General features: G+C 45.5%; 1 protein-coding gene and 1 pseudogene across 1 annotated transcript in view; one reads left to right on the top strand and one right to left on the bottom strand.

Annotated features, from left to right (window-relative positions):
- Window positions 1–27,694, top strand: part of LOC126470617 (uncharacterized) — a 366,250-nt gene that overhangs the window by 62,306 nt on the left and 276,250 nt on the right. The gene's annotated exons all lie outside the window — the stretch shown is intronic.
- LOC126471780 (5S ribosomal RNA) lies at window positions 18,315–18,431 on the bottom strand (annotated as a pseudogene).

Below are 27,694 nucleotides of genomic sequence, written 5' to 3'. Positions count from 1 at the left end.
GATGATTCAATCGAGATTAGATCGATTTTGCGCAACAAGTTCCTTAAGAAACCAACCACGTACCGGACGCCCTCACACTGATTGATGCAGACGTGAGATTTATCATGAGGGAAACGAAGAAGAAACCTAAAATCAACGCTCCAAAGTTGGCTGGGGAGTTAGTCTAGGGGAAAGAAAGTATGTACCAACACAATCAGAAATAGCTTCAAAACGAATGGGTATTACGACCGGGTAGCGGGCAAGAAATTCTGTCAGTGAACAGAATCGAAAGAAACGTCTTTATTTAGCGATGGAACATATTAAAAAAGGAAGACTTCTGGAATAGAGTATTTTCTGATAAGAGTAAATATAACGTATTCGGGTTGGATGGCAGGCTAATGGTGTGGTGTAAGAAGAATGCGAAGATGTTGCCATGCAATCTTGTGCCAACGGTTAATCACAGTGGTAGCTCCCTGATGGTGTGGGGCTGTATGAGTGCTGCAGGTGTTGGAAAATTGCATTTCATTGATGGTACAATGGATCACTATATGTATATCAATATTTTAAAGGATAATCTGAATCCTAGCGCCGAAAAATTAGGTTTGCAAGGAAATTACATTTTCCAACAAGATAGCTACCCAAAGCATACGGCTCTAAATACAATGATGTGGCTGCTGAACAATATCCCAAAAAAACTTAACACCCCTCCTCAGAGCCCAGACATTAATCCTATTGAACACTTTTGGAAAATACTGGAAGATAGCATCAGGAGAAGACACATTTCCAACAAGAGAGACCTAAAAGAAGCACTTAGGCTCGAATTTTGTCCCATTCGTCTATCTGACTGCAAATTTGGCCAAGTAGATGCCCAGACAATTTACAAGCAGTAAATAGCTGCAAAGGGAAACCCCACTATATATTAATTTTTTAAAATTGAAATCATATTTTCAGATTGTAAATTAAAAAAGAGTGGACGAATACTTTTTGAAGTAGCCCTTGAATAAATTCATTTCGTCAAATTTATCACTAAGGATGTAATTTTTTTTTTTATAGCCGGCCGGTGTGGCCGTGCGGTCTAGGCGCTTCAGTCTGGAACCGCGTGACCGCTCCGGTCGCAGGTTCGAATCCTGCCTCGGGCATGGATGTGTGTGATGTCCTCAGGTTAGTTAGGTTTAAGTAGTTCTAAGTTCTAGGGGACTGATGACCACAGATGTTAAGTCCCATAGTGCTCAGAGCCATTTGAGCCATTTTTTTTTTGTCCATCACTAAAAAGGACTTACCAAGGTTCGTTGCATATGACTGGATGTTCACATTTTATGTTCCCTTCCTTTCACGTGACATGTATTTTCTTAAAAAATTACAACTAGAATACTTTTTGGACTCACTGTATGTAAACAGGCAGGGCCGGCCGTGGTGGCCGAGCGCTTCTAGGCGCTTCAGTCCGGAACCGCGCGACTGCTACGGTCGCAGGTTAGAATCCTGCCTCGGGCATGGATGTGTGTGATGTCCTTAGGTTAGTTAGGTTTAAGTAGTTCTAAGCTCTAGGGGACTAATGACCTCAGCAGTTGAGTCCCATAGTGCTCAGAGCCATTTGATTTGAAGGCATCCCAAATACGCACAACGTTCATATCTGGGGGGTTTGGTGTCCAGCGGAAGTGTTAAACTAAGAAGTGTGTTCCTGGAGCCACTCTGTAGCAATTTTGGACGTGTGGGGTGTCGCATTGTCCTGCTGGAATTGACCAAGGCCGTTGGAACGCTCAATTGATGCTGACGATCAGACAGGATGCTTACGTTCGTGTCACCTGTCAGTCTTATCTGGACGAATCAGGGGTCCCATAACACTCGAACTGCACACGCCCACACCATGACTGAGCCTCCACCAGCTTCAACAGTCCCATGCTGACATGCAGGGTCCATGGATTTATGAGATGGTCTCCATACCTGCACACGTGCATCTGCTCGATACAATTTGAAACGAGACTCGTCCGACCAGGCAACATGTTTCCAGTCATTAACAGACCAATGTCGCTGTTGAAAGGTCCAGGAGAGTTGTAAAACTTTGTGTCGTGCAGTCATGAAGGGAACACGAGTGGGTCTTCGGCTCCGAAAGCCCATATCGATGATGTTTCGTTAAATGGTTTGCACGCTGACACTTTATGGCCCAGCATTGAAATGTGCAGCAATTTGCGGAAGGGTTGCACTTCTGTTTTGTTGAACGATTCTCTTCAATCGTCATTAGTCCCATTCTTGCAGGGTTTTTTCCGGCTCAGCGATGTCGGAGATTTGATGTTTTACCGGATTCCTGATATTCACGGTAACTTCATGAAATGGTTGTACGGGAAAATCGCCAATTCATCGCTACCTCGGAGATGCTGTGTGCCATCGCTCTTGTGCCAACTATAACACCACGTTCAAACTCACTCAAATCTTGATAACCTGCCATTGTAGCAGCAGTGACCGATCTGACAATTGCACTAGACATTTGGTGTCTATAGGCTTTGTCGACCGCGGCGTAGTATTATTCCTGTTTCACATATCTCTGTATTTGAATACGCATGCCTATACTAGTTTCTTTGGCGCTTCAGTGTATGTCCACACCTGTTAGAGCTCCAATGTCGCACCAACTCTGTGGACGAAGCTGTTCTGTCCGTTACGGCGAAGCGGACAAGAGTTGGGATCACATGCCTCGTCCAGTACTATGTCGGCACTGTGTACGGCCCTCTTCTCCACTGATTCCCCATAAGTAACTGTTGAAGCAGCCTGCACTGTAAGAGCCACAGTGTTACGCAATGGCAGACCCGCCTCCCCGGAGACCAATCATTCTGCCCCGTTCGACCGCACTCACATGCCGATATTCCACCCTGTGATGTCGCTGAGGCGTAGTGGCACTTGCTTACACGTTTCCACTTCGTATGATTGCTCCGCATCGACTAACCGTTGCATAGAACTGACCTGTCCGGTCACACAAAAGGGCTCTGTTGGGCCTAGTGCACGCCACCTCTCTGCCATTTCTCACTTATTATGGTTCCACTGTTCTACACGTTCTTTTATCGTGGCGCGTACTTCTAGGGGTTTCACTTTTTATGAAAAGTGATGTATTCGCCGTGTGGGCACCCAACTTTGTTCAAAATTGTTCAAATGGCTCTGTGCACTATGGGACTAAACAGCTGAGGTCATCAGTCCCCTATAACTTAGAACTACCTAAACGTAACTAACCTAAGGACCTCACACACATCCATGCCCGAAGCAGGATTCGAACCTGCGACCATAGCGGTCGCGCGGTTCCAGACTGTAGCGCCTAGAACCGCTCGGCCACCCCGGCCGGCCCCAACTTTGTAGGAATGATGTTCACAATGTGCGCTGCGTGACTTCCATTGTTAGTAGTGTTAATGCAATGTGTTGCCATTAGGTGATGGTGTTGGTACGGCGACGTAGGATTGAAAAAGAAGCAGAAGTGTGCATTAAAGTTAGCCTCACCATGGGTCTCGACAGGGTGAGCAGGTCATTTCTCTCAAAGCTGTCTTTTCAAAGCACAAATAGTGCTTCTGCACTTCACGAGTGTCGCCACATTAAAGAAATAAGGACAGATCCTCTCATGAGGACGACGACCAATTGCTCCACAAATTTTTGAAGTAGTTTTGTTGCCATGGCTTAGAATGCTGGATGCAGTGTGGGATCTTAAAGTGATTCACGATAGCTGAACACTCTACGGTCCGCCTCACGAAAAGTGCTCCAAACAATTGTGAAATGGTGTGTGTAAAAACTTAAAGGATGTCCTGGGTGCAAATGATTCGTTACATAGAGCAACTTTTGTAACCTGGAACGTAAATATGGTACGTAATTAACAAATGTTAGCATCACATGCGGAAATTAAAATGTTACTTTCCGTGGTTTTAGTTATTTCTTTTTCGCATGTCCTTAAAAATGTTTCCACTAAGTTTCATCGCCCATGATCACTTGTTTTTCATGGGAACCTCTTAAGTGGCGAATGTTTAATAACAACCACCCTATACGTAAGGACTGCTACAGTATAATACAGAAGGTAAATGAAAGAAATACCTTTCCTTTGTTGGGCATATTATCTTGCATTATCACGTTTGAGGCGAGTTGTCTTCGGAAGAAGTAGATATTTTGAGTCTTCCAGCATTTTCTCCCGATCATCCATTGTGATAGTCTCGCCTGAAACTGATACGAACAGCCCACTAGGACTATGACTCCACATGAATTTTTTTTAACCACGGTTAACTGCTCTCCGAATAGGAGCATTGTTGTTGTTGTTGTTGTTGTCGTCTTCAGTCCTGAGACTGGTTTGATGCAGCTCTCCATGCTACTCTATCCTGTGCAAGCTTCTTCATCTCCCAGTACCTACTGCAACCTACATCCTTCTGACTCTGCTTAGTGTATTCATCTCTTTGTCTCCCTCTACGATTTTTACTCTCCACGCAGCCCTCCAATACTAAATTGGTGATCCCTTGATGCGTCAGAACATGTCCTACCAACCGATCCCTTCTTCTAGTCAAGTTGTCCCACAAACTTCTCTTCTCCCCAATTCTATTCAATATCTCCTCATTAGTTATGTGATCTACCCATCTAATCTTCAGCATTCTTCTGTAGCACCACATTTCGAAAGCTTCTATTCTCTTCTTGTCTAAATTATTTATCGTCCATGTTTCACTTCCATACATAGCTACACTCCATACAAATACTTTCAGAAACGACTTCCTGACACTTAAATCAATACTCGATGTTAACAAATTTCTCTTCTTCAGAAACACTTTCCTTTCAATTGCCAGTCTACATTTAGTCAAGCCGAAAGTACCCAGATTCTAAAGTGTTCCCACAGCGTGTGAAGGCTATGTTTTCATTAACACGTGGTTTCATTTCGTCGTCGACCAGAGCTAAGTCAGACCGTAGAGGAGAAAAAACTGTCCCGGACCGTCTACACGACATTGGGGTAAATATACGCGAGACAGCCGCCAGGCTTACACCCGCCCATCTGTCATGCTGTACCGTTCCTCGAAACCTTTGCCTCCTTCGCTGTTCAGAGACGACGTGCATTCGTTGTGGTCAGTGGTTTCTCTGCAGCGCACCAATGTGAAACAATGCTACTGGCTCCGACTCCTTGTCAGTGACCTCTGTATCTCTCTGTGACCATGGTGGCAAAGTGCAGAGACGTTTGTGCTGAACTGCTACCAGTCACATTTCTATTTATTCTGTGTTTAACTTAACATAACGCTACGCGTTTCGAGCATGTTCTGATCTTCAGGCTCGTATACTTACAAAAATGTTATTAAATGATAAAATATCCTAAGTAATATAATTTAGATTTGTGGACACAAAGCTTCTGTCCATAAATCGGCGCGTATTCAGGAAGCACCGGCCATGCAAAACTGTTTTCCTTTCCTCGCACGATGTCCTGTTGAAGGACAACAGACTAACTCCATATTCCTAGATTTCCGGAAAGCAACAGAGTGCTTCACTACAGACGCTTGAAGGTCCGAGCATACGGAACACGTTCTCAGATGTGAGTGGTTCGAAGACAGAGTACGATGTTTCGGAAGGTGAGTGCTCATCAGACAAAAATATCAGGAGTGCCCTAGGGAATTAGACAATGGCGTAGCAAATGTCATCGGATAGGCACCAAATATCGCGAGGGACCTCCTCTGGCCCTACGGACTGCAGTGAGACGGCGTGGAAGAACGTTCAAAAGTATCTGGTACTCATGGGAGCAGCTGACACCAAATCGCTTGTAGAGCGGCACCCAATTTTCGTCTCTTCGTGGGTACAGGATCCATGGCAGGGAGCCTGCTTTCAATGATATCCCAGATATCAAATCCGGGCTACGGGGTTGCCATCGCAATCTGTGGACCACCCCTGAATGTTCCCGGAACCATTCCCGGGTGACGTGGAAGCGATGCGGCTGTGCGTTATCTTGAAACACTGCACAACCGCCATGTTGTTGGAGGGCCAAAAATAGGTAGTGATGGTCCCCGAGCAGGTCGCCATACCGCGAACCATTCGAAGTCCCTTCCAGAACAACTAGGGCGCCCATTCCATACCAGGAAAATGCACCCCTGACCGTAAGAGACGCCACCCACTTGGACCACATAATTTTGTTAGACGGGATCGATCGATTCATGCGGTCTGCGCCACACACGATGCCTCACGTGGGCATGGTGCAGTTGAAACCGAGCCGGCCGCTGTGACCGAGCGGTTCTAGGCGCTTCAGTCCGGAACCGCGCGACTGCTACGGTCGCAGGTTCGAATCCTGCCTCGGGCATTGATGTGTGTTATGTCCTTACGTTAGTTAGGTCTAAGTAGTTCTAAGTCTATGGGGCTGATGACCACAGATGTTTAGTCCCATAGTGCTCAGAGCCATTTGAGTTGAAGCCGTGATTCGTCCGTTCATATCACGATACGCCGTTGTTCCAGTGTGATTGGCGACAAAAAATCCTGTAAGGTACTAATGCAGTAGTAGTGGTGTGTTGAGTCACGTAGAAGAAATATCTAGGTATAAAGTTGCAAAGCGGCATGAAATGGAACAAGCATATAAGGTTGGTTGTACGGAAGGCTAACGGCAGATTTGAGTACATTGCGAGAGTCCTGGGAATAGCTCATGTGTACAGAACATTTGTGCGACCCGTTCTTGAGAACTGCTCGACTGTTTAGCATCCCAACCAGATCGGATTAAAGGAAGACATCGGAGGCGTGCTGCTACATTTCGAAACAATAGGTTCGATCAACACAAGAGTATTACATAAATGCTCTATGAGCTCAGATGGGAATCCCTGGAGGGAAGTAGTTCTTCCCGCGAAACATTATTGAGAAAGTTTAGAAAACCGGCACCGCCACAAACTCCCATTTTGCGTAAGGAAAAAAGAGACAAATTAGGGCTCGTACGGAAGCATATCAAAAACTGAGTAATCCCATACTCAGGAAATGAGTGCAGGGCAGTTGATGCAGTAATCCTGCATCACAGCTCACGGCGAGATCCTAGTGGAGGTGGTTTGCCATTTGCTTCCTCGGATTAATTGAAGTGTCAGGTGTGAAACTGTGTCGTGTGGATGACTGGCGAGTGCTTGTACACTGTAGTGTGGAGGTTTGTGTTGCGGATGAAGGAAAAAGGCAGGGAGGGGGGGTGAAACTCAGCATGGCGCACAGCCTCCTACTCTCGAATAGCACGAAGGAGGCCGCCGTGCTTAACCTCCCATCCAACAGACGGATCACCATGAACGGTATCAAATGCCCTCACTGACACTCTGCAGAGTGTTTTGGATTTCAAGCCAAGACAATGGTGCAAAGACTGGTGATAAAGAACTTTCTCAACACGTCTCATTCCCGTGCCGGTCTAATACTGGTAATGAAAACTTTCCACCATCCATATTTGAACCGGCTTATCTCAGAGTCGAGAGCCACTGCTCAGGGGTCCGTTAGCGACATAGTCACGGAGGAATATAGCATGTTTTTTTTCCCCTCTCTCCATTTGCGACTGGAACGAGAAAGGGAATGAATAGCAGCGATACAAGGTACCCTTCGCCATGCGCGGTAAGGGAGAGAGTACGTCCAGTGATGTCTGCCGGTGTTATTTTGTTACGGAGCTCAGCTAGATGCTTCTCGTTGTCAGAGTTGGACAGCTTTCCATAACTTCATTAGCTCTGTATTCCCTTTCGCTACACTTCCGATACACTAGAGGTACGTTTGGGCGACGATGCAATATAGCGCTGGTACCGGCTTCGATGTATTTATCTGTAGATCACATTTTTATATAGATGTAAACATTACACACTTACAACAAATTTGTGTGGACAAATTCAGCAGATAAAATAGATCTGAGTGGTGTCTGTTCTGTTGAACATATCAAACAGAACACACACCACTCATACCTATAATCCTATGGGCGCGACGTCTGTTGGATGAAAAAGTTTAAGTGCCGATGCAGAACCAACTTTCGAACTCAAACGAGAATCGGAAATCTGCGAGTAGGGGGATAGTGGGCTGGGTTCGTTGCAATGCGGCGAGCGAGGAGTTGGGAACTTTGGTCTGACGGTAAGCCTGTCTAGATGGCCGAGCCGGTTAAGGGAACCGTTCTAGAGAAGCGGTCTGGCACAAATTTTCAACTCTCGCCGTTGCAATGCCGCAATGCCTTGTGCGCTTAGAAGTCATTATTTCCTTCCTATCTCTTTTCCATCTCGTTGTCTTTCCATTCCTTTGAGCCCAATTATTCCAACAAAATAACAGCAGTACAACCACTGGACATAACTTCCGGCCACCCGCTTCCACATACAAGAGCCGCTCCATCAGCAGAAGTGTGTTAAGATGCCTTAAGACATTTTATCGTTTAATACAAAATTACGGTGTGTATACAGGGTGTTACAAAAAGGTACGGCCAAACTTTCAGGAAACACTCCTCACACACAAATAAATAAAAGATGTTATGTGGACATGTGTCCGGAAACGCTTAATTTCCATGTTAGAGCTCATTTTAGTTTCGTCAGTATGTACTGTACTTCCTCGATTCACCGCCAGTTGGCCCAAATGAAGGAAGGTAATGTTGACTTCGGTGTTGAGATGCGACTCATTGCTCTACAGTACTAGCATCAAGCACATCAGTACGTAGCATCAATAAGTTAGTGTTCATAACGAACGTGGTTTTGCAGTCAGTGCAATGTTTACAAATGCGGAGTTGGCAGATGCCCATTTGATGTATGGATTAGCACGGGACAATAGCCGTGGCGCGGTACGTTTGTATCGAGACAGATTTCCAGAACGAAGGTGTCCCGACAGGAAGACGTTCGAAGCAATTGATCGGCTTCTTAGGGAGCACGGAACATTCCAGCCTATGACTCGCGACTGGGAAGACCTAGAACGACGACACCTGCAATGGATGAGGCAATTCTTCGTGCAGTTGACGTTAACCCTAATGTCAGCGTCAGAGAAGTTGCTGCTGTACAAGGTAACGTTGACCACGTCACTGTATGGAGAGTGCTACGGGAGAACCGTACCATGTACAGCGTGTGCAGGCACTATCAGCAGCTGATTGGCCTCCATGGGTACACTTCCGCGAATGGTTCATCCAACAATGTGTCAATCCTCATTTAGTGCAAATGTTCTCTTTACGGATGAGGCTTCATTCCAACGTGATCAAATTGTAAATTTTCACAATCAACATGTGTGGGCTGACGAGAATCCGCACACAATTGTGCAGCCAAGTCATCAACACAGATTTTCTGTGAACGTTTGGGCAGGCATTGTTGGTGATGCCTTGATTGGGCCCCATGTTCTTCCATCTACGCTCAATGGAGCACGTTATCATGATTTCATACGGGATACGCTCCCTGTGCTGCTAGAACATGTGCCTTTACAAGTACGACACATGTGGTTCATGCACGATGGAGCTCCTGCACATTTCAGTCGAAGTGTTGGTACGCTTCTCAACAACAGATTCGGTGACCGATGGATTGGTAGAGGCGGACCAATTCCGTGGCCTCCAAGCTCTCCTGACCTCAACCCTCTTGACTTTCATTTATGGGGGCATTTGAAAGCTCTTGTCTACGCAACCCCGGTACCAAATGTAGAGACATGGACGGCTGTGATACAATACGCCATTCTCCAGGGCTGCATCAGCGCATCAGGGATTCCATGCAACGGAGGGTGGCAGGGTGGATGCATGTGTCCTCGCTAACGGAGGACATTTTGAACATTTCCTGTAACTGTTTGAAGTCACGCTGGTACATTCTGTTGCTGTGTGTTTCCATCCCATGATTAATGTGATTTGCAGAGAAGTAATAAAATGAGCTCTAACATGGAAAGTAAGCGTTTCCAGACACATGTCCACATAACATATTTTCTTTCTTTGTGTGTGAGGAATGTTTCCTGAAAGTTTGGCCGTACCTTTTTGTAACACCCTGTATACGTCCGAAAGTGAATGATTGAAACACGTTATGTTAAGTTAAATATAAACATTGTGACTGCTAACAGTTTAACACAGAGGGATCGGTGTGGTTACGCCACTTTAAAGTTTTACATTTCCATAAATCAACGTAGGCGAATGTCGGGATAGAGAAACTTTAAAAAATTGGTCAGTTGCCTCCACGTCATATGGTGTCATTTTGACCTTACAATTGGACATCATATTTTGTTTAAATGTCACTTACACTGAATCCAGATTTTGCTCCATCGGTTTCCATTACTTAACGTACTGAAAAACACAGTTTTAGAGAAAATAAAGAATTGTTCAGTTTTTATGATGAATTGTTCTTTCGCGGTCTCATTGTGTGCATCGACGAGACGAAATATGAAGAGGAGTCGAGGTGAGCGTAATGAATGCCAGACTGGTCTTCCTGTTTTTTCCGCCTCCCGCCTGCGGGGTTTGCCTTCGCCAGAAGGAGGCAGCGAGATGACGGGCCACAGCGCACATACATAATTCTGAGCCCGCCACAACCTTTTTAATCTTGTTTCGGTTCATCCCAGTTTTATGGACAAAAAACGTGGCCGCGCACTGTTAGGGCGCCAGACCACGTGGCAGCTGCTCGCTGGCGGATCCCACCCGCCCGGGGCCGTCTCCGCGCTCGTCACAACATTCCAGTTCATCCCTCACGCTTTTCACACACATTGCCCACCGTATTTATTTAACCTAATAAGTTCACTGCGTGTGGGTCACTCTCAGGTCAGCCCGAAGTTTTAGACAAAGACGTCGCACTGACGGTGTTAATATACAAACTGGGAGACCACAAAGTACTCTGAGAGAGATTCGGAAGAAAAATAACACGTGACGGGCGAAGAACGGACGACGTAAGAAGTTGACTAGCAGAGGCAAAGAGAGCATTCCTCGTGAAGAGGTCTACTATTATCAAATATCAAACTAATTTTAGGAAGAAATTTCTGAGAACATACATTTGAAGCACAGCATTGTATGGAGATGAATCACGTACTGTGGGAAAACTGGAATAGAATCGAAGCGTTTGACATGGGGTGCCACAAAAAAATGGTCCAAATGGTTCTGAGCACTATGGGGCTTAACTTCTGAGGTCATCAGTCCCCTAGAACTTAGAACTACTTAAACCTAACTAACGTAAGGACATAACACACATCCATGCCCGTAGCAGGATTCGAACCTGCGACCGTAGCGGTCGCGCGGTTCAAGACTGAAGCGCCCAGAATCGCTCGGCCACACCGGACGGCGGGGGTGCCACAGAAGGCTGTAGAAGATTAGGACTACCGATAAGAAGTACGGTCCTCGGCAGAATAGGCAAGGAGAAGAATATGAGGAAAACATTGACAAAAGTGATAAGATGATAGGGCATGTGTTAAGATACTACGGAACAACCTACATGATACGAAAAGTAGGACCGGTAAAGGGTAACTGTAGAGGACTGAGATTGCAATAATTAAAGCACAGTTTTACAGGTTACGTGGCTATGATTATGTACACACACCAAAAAAAAAAGTTCTGCATAAACCTGGTTCCCAGAACTCCTGAAGATAGACATTGACTGTGGATATTGTATCACAGGCACAGTCCCTTTGAAATTTCCCCTTAGAAAAATTATACAAGACTGTGCTTAAACTGACACACAATATTTTTTAGCGCAACGCAATCTGACTTTCAATAATCCCTACAAAAGAATGGCCCTGACTAACATTAACCTATGCCTTTCACAAATCACTTACCTCACAAAAATCTTCGTTACTCGAACTACTGCAAAACAGCGAGCGCCACTACTGCCAGCTAAATAAAAGATTCAAACTACGGAAGGCACTAACTACTGATAGGCATAGTTAGCAAATGAAAGATTTTAATAGAGAACAAACAATGTATTTACCTTAATAGTCATATATATAGCAGTTCATGACATCCAGTCTTACAAATTTCAAAACTCCGCCATTTCTCTCCCCACATCCACCACTGTTGGCGGCTCACCTCCAACTGCGCAACGCTACGCACTGTTCACAGCCAACTGCCCAACACTACAATGGCAGACAACAGTGCAAACTAGCCACAGACTGCACACAGCACAGCCAGTGATTTTCATCCAGAGCGCTACGTGGCGTTACAATATAAAAACCTAAACAGCCTACTTACATAGCCCCCATGCTCCCCACAAAAAATTTTACAAATTGTTTTGGGCAGTGACCAATACAGATTTGAAAAAAATTTTCATAGTTACAATAACAAAGATATCAAAAGCACACACTTATTGATACAATGTTGGTCATAAGCTAAAATTTTCTCACAGTCCATAAAGACAGTCCTGATCCAAAATTGTTAAGGCTTTCGTGGCCACTTGTTGACAAACTGCCTACTGGCTTCTGTCTCGCGTTCTTCGGCCGACGTTCATCTAATGATTTTTCTGACGTTTCGCCAGCACGAGTGGCTGGCATTGTCAAAGCTTCACCCTCCATTGCCGGTGGTGAACTGGAGCCGAGCTCGCGGGCGCAGACTATATGTACCTGGCGCGCCAACGTCCGAGGGCTTCTCCGCGGTCATTTCCGGTGCGGTTCTCCTCTTGCTACCTGCGACGGTCGTTCGCTGCAGTACGGGAAGCCAGGATCCGTTGACCTTAAGACTTTCCTCTTTCTTGTTCAAACTGTTCGCGTGTTTTTGTATTTCTACAGCTTCTCTGAACAAGCGCGTGTGATAATGCTTCTCTACAGCCAGAACTTCCGTGTCGGCGAATTTTATTACGTGGTCGGTCTCATTCAGTGCGTGCTCCGCCACGGCCGATTTCTCCACTTGCCCCAACCTGCAATGTCGCTTATGCTCTTTGATCCTGGTGTTGATGGATCGTCCAGTCATTCCGACATAAACTTTTCCGCATGTGTATACGGTATATTCCCGACATTGCAAGTGGGTCTCTTTTTTTCTCCTTCGCCGATCTAAGACACTCTTTGATCTTCCTTGTCGGTTTGAAAATCGTCTTTAGGCCATGTTTGCGCAATATACGGCCGATTCTGTCCGTCACTCTGGGAATGTATGGCAGAAAGGCCGTACCCGACATTTCTTTTTCTGGTTCCTTACTTCGCCGAGTGTTTGGCTCTGTTACACTTCTAATATAATTTGTGGAGTACCCATTGCTCCTCAGGACAGTTTCCAGGTGTTGCATTTCTCGTTTGAGGTGTTGCGGCTCACATATTCGTCCTGCTCTCGTTACGAGCGTCCTAATCATGCCTCTTTTCTGGCTCGGGTGGTGGTTTGACAGTTTGTGCAGGTATCGGTCCGTGTGTGTCTGTTTTCGATACACGCTGTGTCCCAGGGTTTGCCCGTCCCTTGTGACCAGCACATCTAGAAATGGCAGTTTCTTGTCCTTTTCTACTTCCATGGTAAATGTTATGTTGGCACGGAGGCTGTTCAAGTGTCTTAGGAAGTCACCGAGCTGTTCTTCACCATGGCTCCACACCACGAAAGTATCATCGACGTACCTGTACCACACCTTAGGTTTGCACGTCGCCGAGTCCAGTGCGTGTGCTTCGAATTGTTCCATGAAGAAGTTGGCCACCACTGGACTGAGAGGACTACACATGGCGACGCCTTCCAGCTGTTCGTAGAAATCTCCATTCCACGTGAAATAGCTCCTTGTGAGACATGCATGGAAGAGCTTTCTGATGTCCTGCGGGAAAATGGAACCGATGTGCTCCAGAGCGTCACTGAGTGGCACTTTCGTAAATAACGAAACAACATCAAAGCTGACCAAGATGTCGTTTGGTGCAAGTTTGTTTCTTCAGCTTCTCAATGAAATGTCCTGAGTCCTTAATGTATGTGTCGGTCTTCCCCACGTGTGGCTGGAGCAGAGAGGCCAAGTGTTTTGCCAGTTTATATGTCGGTGATCCAGGAGCGCTAACGATCGGTCTCAGTGAAACGTTGTTCTCGTGGATCTTGAGTAATCCATACAGCCGAGGTGGTAGGGCTTCTGTGTTGCGCAGGTTTCTCTGTATGTCCGCCGGCAGAGAAGACGCCTTGATTAATCGATTCGTGTTCCGTGTGATACGCTGCGTCGGATCTGCACTTAGTTTCGGTACGTCGTCGGATCTAATAGGTCTCGGATCTTTTGCTCATACTCTACGGTCTTCATTACGACGGTCGCATTCCCCTTATCGGCCGGCAGTACCAATATACTCTTGTCGGCGTTGAGATTCTTAATGGCTTGTACCTCTTCTTTCTTTAGGTTGCAAGCTGGTGGTTGTGCTCGGCGTAATATCCTGGCTGTTTCCGTGCGTATTTCCTCTGCCCTTTCACCAGGAAGGGTCCGAATGGCTGCTTCGGTGTTGGCAATGATATCCTCCATAGGTATAGTTCTCGGGATGATAGCGAAATTCCCTCCTTTTTGAAGAACAGGCACTTCCTCTTCAGTGAGGTTGACCACTGTGTGACATGTCGGGAATCGCCTTGTCGGTCTGCTTCCGGCATCTTTCAAACTTTTTCTTCTGTCGCTCGGTGCAGCGCTCGAGTTCGTTCTGCATGCTCCTGTGAGTGATGCTGTCGATCTTGTCCCAGTCGCCTCGATGCATTTTGCTACTTAGTTGATAGAAAATGTCCAGAAGCTCCTGATCCGTTCTTGCCAAGTCTCTCCGTGTTGGCATGTATTCGCTCACGAAGAAAAGCTCGTTCCATTCTGTCGTAGATACGATGTGCTTGGGCGGTGGTGAATAGGCGCTTACATCTCAAGAACTACGGTGTAGCACAGTCATCTCGGCACCGTGACAGAAAGGCCAGAGAGGACATCAGTCGCGCTTTCTTCTTCCGTCGTTGGTCAAGGCGTCGGTACAATCTGCAAATCTCCTCCCCGTAGAGGCGTAATACAAAATTGTTAAGGCTTTCGTGGCCACTTGTTGACAAACTGCCTATTGGCTTCTGTCTCGGGTTCTTCGGCCGACGTTCATCTAATGATTTTTCTGACGTTTCGCAAGCACGAGTGGCTGGCATTGTCAAAGCTTCACCCTCCATTGCCGGTGGCAGAGCACGCACTGAATGAGACCGACCACGTAATAAAATTCGCCGACACGGAAGTTCTGGCTGTAGAGAAGCATTATCACACGCGCTTGTTCAGAGAAGCTGTAGAAATACAAAAGCACGCGAACAGTTTGAACAAGAAAGAGGAAAGCCTTAAGGTCAACGGATCCTGACTTCCCGTACTGCAGCGAACGACCGTCGCAGGTAGCAAGAGGAGAACCGCACCGGAAATGACCGCGGAGAAGCCCTCGGACGTTGGCGCGTCAGGTTCATATAGTCTGCGGCCGCGAGCTCGGCTCCAGTTCACCACCGGCAATGGAGGGTGAAGCTTTGACAATGCCAGCCACTCGTGCTGGCGAAACGTCAGAAAAATCATTAGATGAACGTCGGCCGAAGAACCGAGACAGAAGCCAATAGGCAGTTTGTCAACAAGTGGCCACGAAAGCCTTAACAATTTTGTATTACGCCTCTACGGGGAGGAGATTTGCAGATTGTACCGACGCCTTGACCAACGACGGAAGAAGAAAGCGCGACTGATGTCCTCTCTGGCCTTTCTGTCACGGTGCCGAGATGACTGTGCTACACCGTAGTTCTTGAGATGTAAGCGCCTATTCACCACCGCCCAAGCACATCGTATCTACGACAGAATGGAACGAGCTTTTCTTCGTGAGCGAATACATACAACACGGAGAGACTTGGCAAGAACGGATCAGGAGCTTCTGGACATTTTCTATCAACTAAGTAGCAAAATGCATCGAGGCGACTGGGACAAGATCGACAGCATCACTCACAGGAGCATGCAGAACGAACTCGAGCGCTGCACCGAGCGACAGAAGAAAAAGTTAGAAAGATGCCGGAAGCAGACCGACAAGGCGATTCCCGACATGTCACACACAGTGGTCAACCTCACTGAACGACAATTGACAGAAGAGGAAGTGTCTGTTCTTCAAAAAGGAGGGAATTTCGCTATCACCCCGAGAACTATACCTATGGAGGATATCATTGCAATCTGGACCACCACCTTTAAAAGTCTCGCTGTATGGTAGTACAACATGCAATGTCTAGTTTCCATGAGCAATAAAAAAGGCGGAAATGTTTATGTTGATCTCACTTCCAATTTTCTTTTAAAGTTCCGGAACTCTTGGAACCTAGGTGATGCAAAACTCTTTTTGATGTGTGTTGTTTGTGAGCTCGTAATTCTGTAAGGTTGTGTAAAATATTGTGAAATGCCTGAAGTTCAGTTGACAACGTTAAAAAGCATGTTTGTTGTACAACATAAGTGAAGAGTGATCAGTTTAACAGCTTCTCAGCCATGGTCAAGAACTCAAAAAAATTTAGCATTATAACCATTTAATCTGTAATATTGTGTAGTTTATTTATTGCGCTTAACATTTTCCATTGTGCAAATTGTAATTTCAAAGATAAGAAAAAGTTCGATGCACAACACACCATGCAAATGGGTTGTATCTTTGGTTATAATATTTGATTACCTAAGAACCCAGTGTCACTTACAGACGCTAGTCAGTTGTTTGCTGAAGATGGCCCAATAAGCCGAAAACTAGTTTAAAAATCAGTAGAACGAAAACAGTGGATTTCTTATCCAACCGTCAACGTAATTGCATTGTTACTCTGTAACGATCAACCGGAGAACTCGTGTCCCCTATACCAAAATACGCAGAAAATATCTTTGAGCAAGCTTCGAAGTTCTGCTGGAATTCGGGTTCGCCCTGTATATGCGAGCAGATACTTCCATGAAAGGACCGTGGGCGAAGAACACCGTCTCAGAATGATTGATTACGGGCCATTTAGAAAGAGTCAGAAATAGCGAGAGGCGACCCTGGATAAGACTGAATTTAGTCGCAGAGGAGTTTGCCGCGACGTCACCTGGAGCAGCTGAGCTCAGCTCCTACGCGGGACTTTCCGCCAATTACGGTCCACTGCCGGAGCCCACACACACACGCGCACGTCTTCTGCGCACGCGTGCTTTCCTGCGCTTCGCTGTCTTCAATCTCAATACTCCAGATCTCTTGCGAAATGAAAACGGTGCATCGAAACACTTAAAAGTATGTAACAAGGTAAATACCCTAGTTCGAATTGTAACAACTGAAAAAGTGGGAATGTTTCTCCTACCACTCATCACGGTCATTTATCTGTAAATCTCTAAAATTGCATGCATTAGATATTGAAAGACGAATGAGTTTAGGATTCACAAGAGTCCTAAATCGAAACTGAAACGCTGACTGCGAATTCCTTGGCATCGGTTGTATTAGGTATAAACTGAGATGAGTCATGAGATAGCGATATGAACATACAGCTGACGGTAGTGTCCCTATTTCATTCACAAGGTTTAAAAGGGCAGTGCATTGGCGGGGGTCATTTGTACCCAGATCATTGATACCTAAAAGTTTCTGACGGGATTACGGTCGAACAATGGGAATTGTCTTTCAACGCGGAATGGTAGTTGGACTGTAGTAATAGGGTAATGTCGCTTGGGAGGAGAAGGCTCGAAGAACTTTTATTCAAAGGCTGCTCCTCTCCAATGGCATCCTGCATAGTGTTTAAAGTATACTGCACGCAAGCAGTCATGTATTGCTCGTCTTATTATGTGCAGACATAAGTATGTTCTCTTCTCTATTCAAAGCTACAATCAACGAATTTCATCTATCAGAAATGTATTAAGTTATTTGCGGAATAATGCATTCAAGTAGCAATGAACTATATTCTATTTCAACTAACAAGTTACAAACATAAGTGTATTTCTCATGTGAAGTTAAATTCATGTATTCCATGTATGAATTGCTCAATCAGCATTTAATCTGTACAATCTGTGTAGACACACATTAACGCAAACCATTTCAGATGAGAATAGGTATAGGTTGTACCGAGACCTTCTCATCTGAATTAGACAGATATAGGCCATTACTAACCAACATGCTACTTACACTGTATTACTCATCCATATGCAGCATATCACTTCCCTCTATATATTACAAATTATTCTTAACCACGCTCATTGATACATTTTCTTTTTTTTCTGTGACATTTGCATTGTATGAATAACATTCTCAACAACTAGGTAGTAGCAAATTATATGGAACCATTTTAACAATTGTTAAGCATTCAATTCGCTGTAATCTCAGAGAAATCTTTATATTATGTTCTTTGTTATTTAAAAAAAGCATTAACAACTGTATACCAATAAGCACTCAGTCTTCAGGCCACAAGTGGCCCACCGGGACCATCCGACCGCCGTATCATCCTCAGATGAGGATGCGGATAGGAGGGGCGTGTGGTCAGCACACCGCTCTCCCGGTCGTTGTGATGGTTTTCTTTGACCGGTCGAGTAGCTCCTCAATTGGCATCACGAGGCTGAGTGCACCCTGAAAAATGGCAACAGCGCATGGCGGCTGGATGGTCACCCATCCAAGTGCCGACCACGCCCGACAGCGCTTAACTTTGGTGATCTCACGGGAACCGGTGTATCCACTGCGGCACGGCCGTTGCCCGTACCAATAAGACGGTAATAATAAGTCCTTGATATTAGATTCAGAAGCATCCGACCCACCTTAGTTTTTCAAGGCGGTCGGTTAGTCTGTACTGTTAATGAAATAAATAAGTAAATGGGGGTTCGAGCTAGACGCAAGGGACATTCCATTTCGGAAATCGTGGGGGAATTCAATATTCAGAGATCCACAGTGTCAAGTGTGTGCTGGGAGTACTACATTTAAAGGCATTACTTCCCACCGCCGACAACGCAGTTGCCGACGGCCTTCACTTAACGACAGAGAGCAGTGACGTATGCATAGAGTTGTCAGTACTAACAGACAAGCAACACTGCGTGAAATAGTCGCAGAAATCAATGTGGGACGAACGTATCCGTTAGCACAGTGTGGCGAAATGGGCTATGGCATAAGACGGACGAGAGTTCCCTTGATAACAGCACGAAATCGCCTGCAGTGCGTCTCCTGGGATTGTGACCATATCGGTCCACCCTAAACGACTGGAAAACCTTGGCCTGGTCAGACGAATCCCGATTTCAGTTGGTAAGAGCTGATGGTAGGGTTACTGTGTGGCGCAGACCCCACGAAGCCATTGACCCAAGTTGTCAACAAGGTTCTGTGCAAGCTAGTGGTGGCTCCATAATGGTGTGGGCTGGGTGTACATGGAATGGACTGGGTTCTGCCGCCCAACTGAACCGATCATTGGCTAGAAATGGTTACGTTCGGCTACTTGGAGACCATTTGCAATCACTTAGGGACTTTGTGGTCCCAAACAACAATGGAATTATGGGTGAAGGTGCGTCATGTCACCGGATCAATAGTTAACGATTGGTTTTTAGAACATTGTGGACAGTTAGAACAAATCATTTGGCCACCCAAATCCTCCAGCAGCGTCCTATGGAACAATTGTGGGACGTAATCGACAGCTGATTTCCTGCACCAGCAACACACCAGCCATTGGTTCAAATAGTTCAAATCGCTCTGAGCACTATGGGACTTAAAATGTGAGGTCATCAATCCCCTACACTTAGAACTAGTTAAACCTAACTAACCTTAGGAGCCGACCGGTGTGGCCGAGCGGTTCTAGGCGCTACAGTGTGGCTCCGCGCGACCGCTACGGTCGCAGGTTGGAATCCTGCGTCGGGTATGGATGTGTGTGATGTCTTTAGGTTAGTTAGGTTTAAGTAGTTCTAAGTTCTAGGGGACTGATGACCTCAGATGTTAAGTCTCATAGTGCTCAGAGCCATTTGAACCATAACCGAAGCACATCACACACATCCATGCTCGATGCACAATTCGAACCTGCGATCGTAGCAGTCGCGTGGTTCCGGACTGAAGCGCCTGGAACCGCTCGTCCGCCGCGGCCGGCTACGCCAGCAATTACGGATGGCTATAGAGGCAGTATGCCTCAGTACTTCTGCAGGAAACTTCAAACGACTTGAGCCCCTGCCACGTCGAGTTGCTGCACTACGCCGGGCAAAAGTAGGTCCGATCCGATTTTAGGAGGTATCCCATGACGTTTATCACCTCAGTGTAAATCTACTACCCAATAGTGACATACAAAAATGTGTGCCGGACCGGGACTCTAACCCGGATTTCTCGCTTACCGCGAGCAGTTATCTTAACCACTTGCGCTATCCGGCCTTGCTCCCCGAACCGGCCAAAACTTCCATACGTCACACTGACTAAATCATTGTATTGTAGTCTACAGCATTCGTCACCTAATGCCCGCAACATCACTTCGATTCCCGTGACACGTGGTAATTTCGGTCAGTCTGGAGTGCGTGCACAGATATCCGTAGTGGTAAAAGTGACTGCTCGCGATAAGCGGGGAAAAATTTTCGTAAGCGTAGTACATCCATACCTAATACAGCTGATGACAAGGAATTTGCAGTCGGAGAATAAATTTCAAAGTATTTCATACGGCTATGGGTATTCGTCAGTCTGTCCTTCCAGACATGCATAAGAGTCCTGAATGACATTGTTGTTCACAGAGAAGTCGTAACGGTAGATAACAGTAGCGAAATGCAAGTAGACCAACAAAGTTGTTAAAATGGCTCTGAGCACTATGGGACTTAACATCTGAGGTCATCAGTCCCCTAGAACTTAAAACTACTTGAACCTGACTAACCTAAGGACATCACACACATCCATGCCCGAGGCAGGATTCGAACCTGCGACCGTAGCGGTCGCGCGGTTCCAGACTGAAGCGCCTAGAACCGCTCGGCCACACCGGCCAGCGAAGGCCAACAGAAGATCGACGCTATGTGCAAGGGCTGGCTGTTTACCCTCAACGTAAACAAATGAAACGTATTGCGCATAAACAAACAGGACTCATTATTGTATAATAACACAATTGCAGCAATAAAATATCTAACAGTATGCGTACGAAGCGATTTAAATTGCAACGACATAAAACTAACCGTAGGTAAGGCAGATGCCAGGTGGAATCGTTGGAAGTATCCACAGGTATTATAGTCCACCGAAAAAGGAGGTAGTCTACATAACCCTCTTTCGACAGTACCTGAACACTGATCGTTAGTCTGGGCTCCGTACCAGATAACATTCCGAGAGGAAATAGAGAAGATCCAAAGAAAAGCAGCGCGTTTGGTTACAGGTTCACTGATGCTCGGTGATGCATTGCCAACTCCAGCAATAGACTCTGCAGGAAAGGCATTCTCCATCAGTGTGGTTTACTGTTAAAGTTTCAAGAGCATACGACCCTACAATATCAACAAATACACGGAAGCGCCATAGAAACTGGTATAGCCATGCGTATTCAAATAGATATATGTAAGCAGGCAGAACACGGCGCTGCAGTCTGCAAAAAGTGTCTGGCGCAGTTGTTAGACTGGTTACTGCTGCTACAACAGGAGGTTTTCAAGATTTGAAATTGAGTGTGTACAGTCCTTGCGCGAGCCGTGGGACACAGCATATCCCAGGTAGTGATCAATTGGGGATTTTCTCGCACGACCATTCCACGAGTGTACCGTGAATATCAGGAATCCGATAAAACATCAAATCTCCGACATTGCTGTGGCCGGACCAACGACGAGTGTGTACTCTTCCGAATTTACATACAGCCCTGCAGGATTAATGGCGTCCATTGCTTCCAGCATTACTTCAGACATCAGTCGAGTCTATGCCATGTCGTGTTGCGGCACTTCTGCGTTCTCTCGGGGGTTCTACACGATATTAGGCAGGTGTACCAGTCTCTTTGGCTCTTTATTGTATATTGCTTCCTTCTACGTATGTTTCTCGAAAAGACCAAAAAGTTAAAATTAGAGATATTTGAGCTAAGATTGATCAGCAGCGATCTTTGTTACCGCGAACAATTCAGTCCTGGAACCGGAAAAGGGAAGTGATAGTGGTACAAGGTAAACTCCGCCACACATTGTATTATGACTTGCGGAGTAGATGTACGTTGTAAATGAGGTATTATTGATTAAAAAAATAACATTTCCTTCAAACGTTATAAACTCGCCGGACAAAATATTACTCCTATCTTGAAAGAGCACAGTAACCAATTTGGAGCGGTGTAAATAGTGTAGAACTGGTACTAGGTGGTTATCTGACACTCCGCCGCTGATGTCATGGCGCTGTTGCGTGGAGGTACTAGGAAAGAAAGCATCTGTACACGGAGCTATTCAATATTATAAACTCCCTCTCAAAGATATGATACTCATGCTCAGAAAGTGGTTGTCATTGGACTGGCAAGAGGAATGGTAGAGCTCATCTAAAATCGAAGGCATTCACTACGCACTAATTCATCCCACGGTTCCAAGTGTACCATGGTATAATGCGGCACAGACCTTGAGGAACTTAGCGACAGTTACAGCACGGCTGAAATTCAATCACTGAAAATTCAGCAAACACCTCTATAGGCACAATCTAAGCGCCAGCTATCTGTTTGCGGAGAGAAAGAAGAAACAAATCTTAAATTCTTGCTATATCCTCGGACCAGGTCTCACATCAACCTCCTTAAAAGCAATCTTCAGGCGCTTGGTCGTCAGTTAGCAAGCAACTCCAAACATTGTTAGCATCCAATGACATATGAAGTACAATAAGATTCCGTTATCAGTAACGTCTAATTACGACTCCCTGCGCTTTCCTGGTAATTACAGTTCCAGGTAACGACCGAAGAACAGTTAATTGACTATGTTCCCACGTACTACTCTGCATTACGTGGATCGCTCAGCCTGTAATGTATGTCACTATGTTCGTCCTATATGCATATGTCTGGATGCTGCTGTATACGTTGTTGGCTGTAATATCAAAATCTGGTTATTTTATACTGTTCTCATATTCTGTCTGAATGGTGGTTATAGACTTGCACAAGCTCTTGAAAAAATTCTTAAGGCATACAAAAGAAAATTTTGTTAATTTAGATACATAGTTTAATATGGATTGAGTTGGAAACCAACGGCGTTTTATCATTTTTTGTATTGCCAGTAGGATATTTGTAGCATATTACTTCTGTATTTCTTGTTACATTTTCACTTTGTTTATTCGCTTCAGTGTATTGTGGACGTAAAATTTATGTCGGAATCTGTCCTGTAAGTCGTACCCTAGTACGAAGTTGCATAGGTTTAAACTAATGTATACTCCGCGTTGCCGACACAAACTGTAGAATCATATTTGAAGTGCTGACAAGGGAACCTCCCCATCGCACCCCCCTCAGATTTAGTTATAACTTGGCACAGTGGATAGGCCTTGATAAACTGAACACAGATCAATTGAGAAAACAGGAAGAAGTTGTGTGGAACTGTGAAAAAATAAGCAAAATATACAAACTGAGTAGTCCATGGGCTACATAGGCAACATAAAGGAGAACGTGAGTTCAGCAGTGCCGTGGTCCCGTGGTAGCGTGAACAGCTGCAGAAGAGGAGGTCCTAGGTTCAAGTCTTCCCACGAGTGAAAATTTTACTTTCTTTATTTTTGCATAGTTATTATCTGTCCGTTCGTTCATTGACGTCTCTGTCCACTGTCATAAGTTTAGTGTCTGTGTTTTGCGACCGCATCGCAAAACCGTGCGATTAGTAGACGAAAGGACGTGCCTCTCCAATCGGAACCGAAAACATTTGATCGCAAGGTCATAGGTCAACCGATTCCTCCACAGGAAAACACATCTGATATATTCTATACGACACTGGTGACGGCATGTGCGTCACATGACAGGAATATGTTGTCGACCCACCTAACTTGTACACTTGGCGAATGGGTAAAAAGATTCTTCTACCTTGCCCGATTTAGGTTTTCTTGTGGATGTGATAATCACTCAAAAAAAGTGATGAAAACATAAGAGTTTGTCACATAAACTGAAAATAAGAAATTAAAATTTTCACTCGATGGAACATTTGAACCAAAGACCTTTCGTCCCGCGGCTGCTCACGTTACCACGAGACCACGGCACTCCTGCGGTCCCAGTGTCCTTGATGTTGCATATCTTCCCGTGAACTACTCAGTTTGTATATTATGCTTATTTTTTCACAGTTCCACACAACTTCTTCCTGTTTTCTCAACTGATCTATGTTCAGTTTTTCAAGGCCTATCCACTGTGCCAAGTTATAACTAAATCTGAAGGGGGTGCGATGGGGAGGTTCCCTTGCGAGATGCCTATATGGGCACGTACCGAAAGCCAGTAAGTTAAAGGAAAACCGCGGGCTGTTGGACGTGTCTACAAGGAATGGTGTACCACTTGCGGCCATATTAGACGGCATATTAACAAGATCCTGATACAGGGACCGGACTACCATCATGCTTTGTCAATCACAATCTGTTCCAAACTACCAGGAATTTCTGCTGTCGGCGATTCAAAGGGAACTGCCTGCCATGGACGTTCGAAGTTCAGAAGGCAGGAGATATCCTGACGAAAGTAGAAACTGTTAAGGTGGGTTGTGAGTACTGCTAGACACCTTATGGTGGAGATTACTTTGTCACCCCCCCTCCTTTTTCTGTTCATCAATGGTTCACGGAAAGTTTGATGGTAAGCCTCCGTATGACATCTGAGATCGGATCTCTAATTTTACCTTCCTAGTATTTCCGCTATATATGTGTAGGAGGACGCAGTATAACGGTTAACTGTTGTAGGAACCTACACCCTCGGTATTGTGAACAGTATTACACACCGTGTGGCACAATGCCACTCCTCAACGTCTGCTACAGGAGGTGGATGAATTATCTGCTACACTTCCGCGTTAGAACCAGCGAAGAAACGCGATATTGATCTTTGGAATCAACTTTTTTACAATGGAATGGTATTCCGTACTAGGGATAAACCGTTAAGGTAGCACTCTTTAAGATTTGTCGTGTATTGGAAACATCCAGATTTAGGGTTGCCGTAAATTACTTTTGGCATATGCTAGAATCTTTTGTACCAAAAAGTCATATTTATCCTCGTAAAGTATATAAGTAACAAGTTTCGTTCTTAATGTGTAGTATCATGGTATTTTTAATCATCTTGAACAGAAACATAGAAGTAGGCACTGCTTTTTCTCGCACGCCAAGGGCACCAAAATAATGACGGAAGACGACTAAAGAAGTGGACCGCCTCGGCCACACATTTATGAAGACTGAAGACCCCTCCTTCGTGGACTGCATCGTGACAGTTTGTGAAGACACAAACGTGAGAATAAACTGGCGTGCAGTTCGGCCACCACGCACACGTAATTGTCGCAGAATCCCGGGTCACTTGACGTCAGATTTCTGCCTCGCCGACTCTGCGAGCGCTGATGTTTACCGTCGGACGCTACAAAAACTACGTCGGTCTATTAAAAACAAACGGCGAGGAATGCTGGCGCGAAGTATTTGCTTACGCCCGTCGGTATACTAGGCGTGGGTGGATGGCTGGCTGGCTATGGCTCATCCATTGTACAGTCAGTCTCGAGCCAATTGACCTTCAGCTGTTCTCAGGCAAGCCACGGGCAGATTCAGGAGGTGACTGGGAGAACACAGGGAACGTTTCCACGACTCTTACCCAGCTGTGAGACCGCGTGAAGAAAGCTGAAGCTTTATTATAAGTCGATTCGAAAATGCAACGACTCAAATATTTTGTCTGCGTTTTTACTTACCCGGTTACCTTAATTGAAGGATATATGTCTCATCAGCCACATGACAATTCTCCGTCTCATAATGCCGTTATGGGTCTCGAAATCGTTTGGCAAGTTTACAGGGCTCCTACTTGCGTAGTGGAATAGCTTATGTTCTAGTGAAGAATGAATAGCGTGAGTACTAAATAGGTGTAGCATCGTCCTCGGCGTACCAAAGTAAAGGCTCCGTGTGATCAGGGTTGGACTAAAGCTAGTAATTAGATTTGTAGGTATAACAGACATTGTTGGCACAACTACTTTCTATGTTTGTAATGCAGCTCTTGCCTGTAAACAAACGGCGCCTGCATCTTTGCTCTAAAACAGACAGCAGAATAGTATTACTTCCTGACGATGGATAATTGAAGGTTATGGATGATGATTTTCTAAAAATGACCATTTTTATTTCTGAAACTTGTTAAACTGGTCATGCCAGTTAGTCATTCACTCGCCAGGTTTTACAAGGATTAAATAACAGAACAGCACCCGTCAGTATTTCCTGTGAACTAGTGAAGGATTTAGACGGTGTCGATAAAAATATTTTGCTAAAGCTGAGGTTTTATGGATATATAGTGTGTGTGTGTGTGTGTGTGTGTGTGTGTGTGTGTGTGTGTGTGTGTGTGTGTGTTGGGGGGGGGGGGGTACGCGCGCGTTATCTATGTAATCAAAAGTATCCATCCGCCCCACGCCAAAAACACAAGTTTTTCATATTAATTGCATTGTGCTGCTAGGTACTCCATATCAGCGACCTCAGTAGTCCTGACACATCTTGAGAGAGCGCAGAATGGGGCGCTCTGCGGAACTTACGGACTTCGAACGTGGCCATGTGAGAGTGTGTCACTTGACATACGTCTGTACGCGCGATTTCCACGCTCCTGAACATCCCTAGGTCCACTGCTCCCATGTGATTGTGAAGTGGAAACGTGAAGGGACACGTACAGCACAGAAGCGTACAGACCGACCTCGTCTGTGGACTGACAGATACCGCCGATTGTTGAAGAGGGTCGTAATGTGTCGTAGGGAGACATCTATCCAGACCATCCCACAGGAATTCCAAGCTGCACTAGGATCCACTGCAAGTACTAAGACAGTTACGCGGGAGGTGAGAAAACTTGGATTTCATGGTCGAGCGGCTGCTCATGAGCCACACATCGCACCGGTAAATGCCAAACGACGCCTCACTTAATGTAAGGAGCGTAAGCATTGCCCGACTGAACAGTGGAAAAACGTTGTGTGGAGTGACGAATCACGGTATACAATGTGGCGATTCGATGGCAGGATGTGGGTATGGCGGATGCTCGGTGAACGTCATCTGCCAGCGTGTGTAGTGTCAATAGTAAAATTCGTAGGTGGTGGTGCTATGGTGTGATCGTGTTTTTCGTGGAGGGGCTTGCACCCGTCGTTGTTCCGCGTGGCACTATCGCAGCACAGGCCTACACTGATGTTTCAAGAACCTTCTTGCTTCCCACTGTTGAAGAGCTATTCGGGGATGGCGATTGCATCTTTCAACACGATCGAGCACCTGTTCATAATGCACGGCCAGTGGCGTAGTGGTTACACGACAGTAACATCTCTGTAATGGACTGGCCTGCACAGTCCTGACCTGAATCCTATAGTACACCTTCGTGATGTTTTGGAATGCCGACTTCGTGCCAGGCCTCACCGACCGACGAAGGTACACCTCTCCTCAGTGTAATCACTCACTGAAGAATCCGTTGCCATTCCCAAACCAACCTTCCAGCACTTGATTGAACGTATGCCTGCGAGAGTGGAAGGTGTCATTAAGGCTAAGGGTGGGCCAACACCATATTGAATTCCAGCATTACCGAAGGACGTTGCCACGAACTTGTTAGTCATTTTCAGCTAGGTGTCTGGATACTTTTTATATCACAGTGTGCTTGACAGAGTTAAAGCAGAAAGTTCTTAATTCATCACCTATAGACAACGGATATTTTTTTACTGGGGAGAATCATTCGGGTTACGCAAAGCCCGAGTGTGTATATATATATATATATATATATATATATATATATATATATATATATATATATAGTAATACAGCAAAGGAAGAAATTTTAAATGTATATCTGCGGATTGTTAACTGGTTTGCTTCAGATGGTCTCTTAAGAAAACGCAGCATTAAAATGTACACAGCAAGCAGTAAAGCACTAGTCATATGTCTT

The sequence above is a fragment of the Schistocerca serialis genome, chromosome 3 (genome assembly GCF_023864345.2).
Source record: "Schistocerca serialis cubense isolate TAMUIC-IGC-003099 chromosome 3, iqSchSeri2.2, whole genome shotgun sequence".
Taxonomy (NCBI): Eukaryota; Metazoa; Arthropoda; class Insecta; order Orthoptera; family Acrididae; genus Schistocerca; species Schistocerca serialis.
Note: the sequence above shows the minus strand (reverse complement) of the source record. Positions and strands in the feature narration are given on the sequence as shown.